Genomic DNA, 7513 nt, shown 5'->3' with positions numbered 1-7513 from the left:
TCATGTTAGAGGTCTTCCTTAGGAGTCTGGTTATCCTTGGATGCTCACTAATATTTAAATATGGGGCACTGAAAAGCTGATTGAAAGCTCTGAGCTTGAGAGTAGACCTTGTCAATTTTGGGGCTTACTGTAGGGTTACCTGGCTGGGCCATTTCCTTGGGGGAACCCCTGATGTCAGAAGTGTTAAGCTTTTTCTCTTGGACTAATCAGAATCTCGAGAGAAGCATTTCCCAATCTCCTTCCTGGAGGGTATAGGCTTCCTTCACTTCATCAGCATTTGGTACATAAACATCCACCTAAGCCTCTTCTTCTCCATATAATAACCAGCTCTCAGCTTCATCTGTTGTTTTCTTTTCTAGAGATTCTTTATTTTATTCTCTTCAAAGTTCTGGCTGCATGAAGCAAGGAAGGGAATCTGGGAACCTATTGGCTTTTTAAAGATTTCCATCCAATCTTGATATTTTTCACTCCATGTTCATCTTTATTGCCTGAGATATCTGGTAGACCGACATGGGTTACTTCCCAGCTCTCTCCACTTCTAGATTGGGATTCAGCTTTCTTAGGTTTACTGAGTCAGTTCTCTCTCATTTGTTTGCACTCTAGCTTCCAAAATTTTGTTACTGTAGTCTCCTTTTGCATTCTCTTTATCCTTGTGAGTTTATGCCTTTTGTAAAAAACATCTTTACTGTCGTTTTAGTGTGGTTTTTGGAAGAAATGGCAGTATGCTCAATCTGCCTTCTTTACCTGGAAGTCTCTCTTATTATGATTTTAAGTTGCATTTCTCAAAATACTGGTGAGGCCAAGTACCTTTGCATCTATTTTTTGCTGATTGGGTTTCCTTTTCTGTAACTTGCTTGTTCATATTCTTTGCACATTTTCCCCTTAGGTTGTTGGTCATTTTATTATTGATTTGTTAGAATTCCTTATATAATCTGGAACTTACCCTTTGTTAGTAGTATTCATTGTAAAGATTGTCTCCTACTCTGTGGCTTGACTTTTACCTTCGTTTGTAGTGTTTTTTTTTTTCAATTTCAATATAATCAATATATTTAATAATTAATATATTAAATCTCCATTTTAACATATTCAAATTTATTCTTTATAGTATTGTGTTTTGGGGGTCTTACCTAAGAAATCCTGCCCTACTCCAAGGGCACAAAACTATTCTCCAATATTTTCTTCTAAGGGCTTTAAAAATTTGCTTTTTCACATCAAAGCCTTTAAGCTACTCTTTATATATAGTGTGAGGTAGGAATCTAATTTTATTTTATTTTTCCATACTGATAATCAGTTGTTCTAGCACCATTTATTGAATTGTCCACCCTTTTCCCACTGATCTGTGATGCCATTCCTGTAATATACCAAGTTCTCACATGCATAGGTCTATTTCTGAGCTCTTTATTCCATTCCATTGGAGCTATTAATCTCTCTCTGTGTCAAAATCACACCATTTAACTTACTATAACCTTATTAAAAGTTTTCACATGTAGTAAAGCAAATGCCTCCTCTTTATTCTTCCTCAAAATAGTCTTAACTATTCTTGGCTCTTTTCTATCATATTTTGAGATTAGCTTGTAAGTTTCCTATCTAGATACAGCTAAGTTGAGATTTTTATTGGAATTGCATTGAATTCATAGATTAATTTGGGATTTAAAAAATTATATTGGGTATTTCCATCCATTAACATGGTATATTGCTCTATTTATTTAGGCCTTCTCTCTGTCAATAAAGTTATAATTTTCTCCATTTGAATTAACACTTTTTTTATTAACTCTATTACTAATACTTTTTAGTTTTTGTGGATATGATGACAAGAATTCTTAAAGATTTCATTTTTGAATTAGTTTTTGCAGATGTATAGAAATGCTTTTGATTTTTTTGGTATGCTGATCTTGAATTCAGCAACTTTGCACAACTCTTTTAATAGTTCTGATAATTTGTCTACAAATTCTCTTGAATTCTCTATGTAGACAATCATGTTGTCAACAAATAGGAGCAATTTTATTTTTTCCTTTCCAATCCTTACACCTTTTATTTATTTTCTTGCCTTATTGCATTGGCTGGGATAACCAGTAAAATACTGAATGAAAGTGGTGAAAGCTGATAGCTGTTGGTTAAAGGAATATGCCACCTTAACTGATACGTCATCAGAGCTGTTGGCTCTAGAGCTATGCTATGCCTGCTAGATCTGCACCAGCAAAATGTATAAATGCTTTTGGTATTTGAGAATAGGTATTTTTATTCTCATTTAATAAATGAAGAAACAGAAACTCAAAGAAGTAAGTAACTTTCTTAAGACCACACGGTTCATAAGTGGGAGGTTCAAAGCAAAATCTTCAGCTTCACAGTCAAATGCCATTTCCATGATTCCAGACTTCCTTCCGGCTATCTATCTGTGCTAATGCGTTACCTTTCTCAGGTAACATATTGCATTTTAAAAGAGATATTCTAGAACAAACAATACCTTTACCCAATTAAATGACTCTGATAGTGGAGTTTTAGGCAGTACTCTGTTTTACCTAAACAGAAGGCCCTGCCTATTTATAATTTTCTTAAAGATTCAAAGATTCTTAGAGTTGAAGGGCTTCTTATCTTATCCAACCCCCTATTTAACGTAGTTATCCCTATACTACATCCCTCAGAGATCATCCTCCAGCCTTTACTAACTGCAAGGCGTGGGTTCACTTCTTGCCCAACAGTTGAATAATTCTTACATGGATCCACAATCTGCCCACTGGTCCAGAGAGCAGTGTGTTTTCTCTTCCACATAACACCTCTTCATGTATTTGTTCTCCTTAGGTCTTCCCTTTGAGACTACTCATCTCTAGGACATTTGCTATTGTCCAAATGAGACAGTTTCCAGACTTTTCACTATCCTGGTTATTCTCCTCTCAATGCTTTCTAGTTGGTCAATGTCCTTCTTGAAAAGTGATGTCCAGATTTTAAGGTGGGGTCTGATTGCAGACAAAGAGGGACTCTTATGTTGCGTGATGTGGACACAGTTACTTCCATTGATTCAGTCTAGATTTTTGTCTTTTTAGCAACTATGACACATTGCTGACTTATGTTAAGTTTAGGGTTAGCTAAACCCATATATTTTTCATTTAGACTACATTACTGAAAATGTATTATTTGTATGTTAAAAAAGAGAAGAAAAAAAGCCTTAAAGGCAGGAATTTATATGTATCCTCACTAAATTTAATCATTTATGTTCCTACTTCATAATTAGCCATCTATAAATGTGATAAAGCATGCCTTCTGCAGTGAGGTCTGGACTGGGGGAATGCAAGGAGAGGTTGTCTTGCATTGCCTAATCCTTCAGGCCAGAAACCATGGTGGCATATTTGGCCTTTTTTTCCCTTCCATCCCCCATACCCTTTCCTGCAGTACTCTGGAGCTCTGAAGGTCAGGGTGAGGTCTGTGGGGAGGCAACAGGACAGAAATCCACTCTGTTACGGAGACTAATGGGGTGGCATCTGCAGCCTGGAGGCTGCCTGCAGGTTACCAGCAAACCCCTGCTTGGTCAGGAGTAGGTGAAGTCATCTGGGGCTGCTGTCCCCGTCCCTGTCCACACATTTCAGAGCATTGGTACTTTGAGAGTTTTACCATAAAGTCAAAATTCAATTTCTTGCGTGAAACCAGAAATCTCATGCTTTCTTAAAACCTTTTTAAGAGATGATGGAAGAACCACAGGAAGGGAAGGGACAAAAGGAGTCAGCGTGCTCTGCTCAGCTTTATACCCCTGGTTTAGTGGGGTTACTATCCACCCTTGTATCTGACCAGCACATATCAACTTCAGGGCATGTCTTTGAGAGTGAAATTCTAGCTACCAAAATCTCCCTTGCCCCCGTCCTGCTCACCAATCCATACTTGCAAATCAATAAATCTCCCCCACCCCAGCACATCTTCCTCATCTTCACCAAATACTTGTAATTTTGCCTGGATAGTATTTACAAAGACAGCATTATGTGAATCTAGCATTGACAATGCAGTAACAAAAATTGCAAACATTAATATGGCACTTACTATGTGTCACCCATTTTCTAAGCACTTTATATATATTAACTCATTTTGTCTTAACAACAGTCCTTTGTGGTACTATCCTTGTTTTATAGATGAGGAAACTGAGGCACAGAGATTAATGCTTGCCCAAGGTCACACAGCTAAAAGTGGCAGGGTGGGATTGGACCCCAGGCAGTCCACCTCCAGTGTCTGGGCTCTGAACCACCATGGATGCTGCCTCTCTAAACTGCAAAGGGGGCTGCAGTGGATATCATAAGTATGGAATCTGCAGCCCCAGACCTGGGTTTCTGCCCAAGAGCTATGCTTCACCAAATGATTTCCTCTTATTATAATCACCAGGAACATTACTCTCTTAGGGCAGGATCTTCCAGTAGGGTTTAGCCCCTTTACAGATGAAGAAACATAGGGTCAGAGTGTTAGATATGTTCTCTAGGTCGTGTAGGGAGTAAGTGACAGAATTAGGAATGTGAACCCAGCTCTGGGGGACTTTAGTGTCCACACACCTCCCCCTACCCTACACTGCATCTATCGTGGGGCCACATCTTCAGAAAGAGACTGGATACTCTCAACACCCTCTTTGGCATGGGATGGAGGATGTGTGGGGGCTATTCTTCAGGAAAAAATCATCATCATCATAATTATTACCAAAAAAGTCTTGTTAAACTGAGTGCTGGATGCTACAATCTTGGATCACTTTTTAAGCCTCAAAGAGGGTCCCTAAAAGTATGAGTGTTTCATCCTTGACCTGGCATTAGTAAGCTGAAGGGTAAGTAAGGCCTAAGTAAGTAAGTTAGTCCTAAGACAGAGTCTCCATCTTGTGAGCTGACTGGTTGAATTAATTTACTGCTTCTCATACACTATTCTCTGCTCTTACTTTTAGATCAAGCATAAAAATTTGTTTTCAGAATATGAGTCAAGGGCATAGTTCCTAGAGAACCGTGTGGTGGCATCTGGGATCACTGGATCTTGTACATTCCTGTGCACACATGTGCAGGTGGGCACTCAGACACCCAGCACAGACAAACACACTCACCACACCAGCACATTCGTGATGAGCAGTCCTTGGAAACAAGGATAACCTTCGGGGAAGCAGCAAGTGCATGGGGTTGTGATCTCTATTTTCTAGTGCATTGACATGGCCAGTTATGCCCTGCTGGGGTAGGGTGGAGCCTGCCCTCTCTGAACTGAGTCCCGGCTGGGGCAGTCCTTCCAGAGACTGCTCCACACATCCCCTGGTCTTGGACTGGCAGGAATGCCCCCTCACAGCCCTGTGCAGGGTCCTGTGCTTTAGGTCGGCCCCCTGGCCAGCAGTCTTCCAGCAACGATGCTAGGGATGCTTTCTTAGGTCAAAAGGGAAAGCATTGTTGCTGCTCTGTGGCCAGGCAAACAAGCAGCTGGCTTTGAAGTCCCAGGGGGGGTTTGCTCAGGCTGGAGTTGGGAGTCTGAAGGAGAGGACTGCAAGGCTCCCCGAGCCTGGCGGTGTTTGTTAAGGCCTCCCGCCCGCCCAGGCCTGGTGTGTTTGATGTCTTGGGAGAAGCAGGAGGAGGGAGGCATGCTCCGAGGGACATCTTTCAACTCCTGCTGAGCCTGCAGTCCCGCCTAGGAGCAGAATGCAGACCAGGCCTGAGTCCAGAATAGCAGGTGACAGGCCTGTGATGGAAGGAAACACTAGTTCCCTTCCTTCAAGGTTGTCTACAGGGGTGTGGTCCAGGGCAAATTGCAGAGGGTGTTGCTTCCCTTGGGAGCTGTTTTTATTCAGGTGGCATCAGGTAAGAATGAACGTCAAGGGAAGACTTGAAAGGAGAAAGAGGTGTCCAAAGGCAGCCTTTAGGAGCCACTACGGCTTGAGGTTCCCCCTCGCAGAGTCTCCTCCTTCCCTCTCACCCTCCACCAATTGCCTCCCTGGCTCCCTGCACCACGCCCACCCCTTCTCTCCTCCACCACCACAGCAGCGCTCTGGGCAATCCGCCTTTCCCCAGGGACAGCTCTGCTGTGTTCCTGTTTTAGAATCTATAGGTATGAGCAGAGACACTGCCCACCCACCCCTCCCCCAAACAATAAAATGCACTGGGTAAGGAACCCTGGGGTAGGGGAGAAACTTCTAGAGAGCAGAAAGCTGGGTAAGACAATGCTCCCACTAGGCTGGCTCTCTGGGCTTGCCTCAGGATTTTGCTACCTTCCAAAGCATGTTTATGACCTTTTAGGCCTGGGCCATGAGACAAGAAATAAAGCATTAGTCTTAACTAGTTCAATGTCCCATACAATATTAGCCATGAACAGCTCCACTTCTCTCTCCCTCTCTCCCCCTCCTCAACTCCCCTATCTGCTACAACCAAATGTGCACATTTCTACTAGATTCTCACCTCCACCCCCAGCACTGCTCTCCAGTCTGCCCCTACCTGCCTACTCCCCCTACCCCTGACATATTGCGATTGAGAAAGAGCTTGTTTACGATAAGACCTTGAAATCTGGAGTTATAAATTCTGCCAGGCCGGCCACCCTATCTCCACGCTAATGCTTTTGGTGCCACCGAAAGGAGGCTCACCTGGTGGTGACCCATCCCCCCATCTCCCCGGAGTTCCCTGCTCCTCTTCTGCAAACACAGGACAATGAGCAAATGGGAGTTACCTGTCTCAACAGGTGTTAGCCTGGCCTCACTTTCCTGCAGGGTGATTGGGAGGTCACCCTCCGGCCCACCCACCCTCGGCATTCCTGTGATTGTGAAAGCCCACCTTCGAATGTGGCCCTCCCTTTGGTTCCCCATGACTTTAGCTGTGGGAGGCCGAGCCCACATCAATGGCTTTAGAAGTCCTTATTTTAGCTACTGGGTCCACGAGCTAGAGAGCAAGCAGCATCTGCATTGTCCAGGAGGGACTTGATGTTGCCTCTTGATTTTGTTCACGTGTCTGTAGTGGTACTTATACCACATTGCAATGGGCATTATCCATGTTAGCCTTCCCTACTAAGCCACGAGCCCCTTGAAGGAAGAGACTGCTTCTTATTCATCATTGAATCTCTATGCCCTGCACACTGCACAGAACATAAATATTTGGTAAATGACTTAGGTGAATGTTGTCATAGTCATCACCAGCAAATATTTATTAAGAGTGTCTTATGTGTAGTGACTCCGCTAAGCAGCAGGGGGTACAAAGATGAATTAGATGCCATTCCCACTTTTAGGGGCTTACGCTGAAGTCAGGAAGACACAGAGAAGCTTCACTTGCCAGGACGTCAGAGGAAGGAGCTAGAGGGACCCAGGGAATCTGCTTTGGCAACCAAAATTTGCCAGAAAGTAAACTTACTGCAGATGCCCCCGGACCCAGGACCCATTCCATGTCGATCTCCCTATATTCCAGCCTGGAGCTTTTAAGTCATCAACAATCTGCACATCTAATTTTTCCCTACATGATTTCAGTGTCCTTGTCTCAAAAATGTGAATAAAAGTTAAAAAGTAGTGTCTCGGGCCCGCCCCGTGGCTTAGCGGTTAAGT

The sequence above is a fragment of the Diceros bicornis genome, chromosome 18, assembly GCF_020826845.1.
Source record: "Diceros bicornis minor isolate mBicDic1 chromosome 18, mDicBic1.mat.cur, whole genome shotgun sequence".
NCBI classification, from domain to species: Eukaryota; Metazoa; Chordata; class Mammalia; order Perissodactyla; family Rhinocerotidae; genus Diceros; species Diceros bicornis.
The sequence above is the reverse complement of the archived record's forward strand: the minus strand, read 5'-3'. Positions refer to the sequence as shown.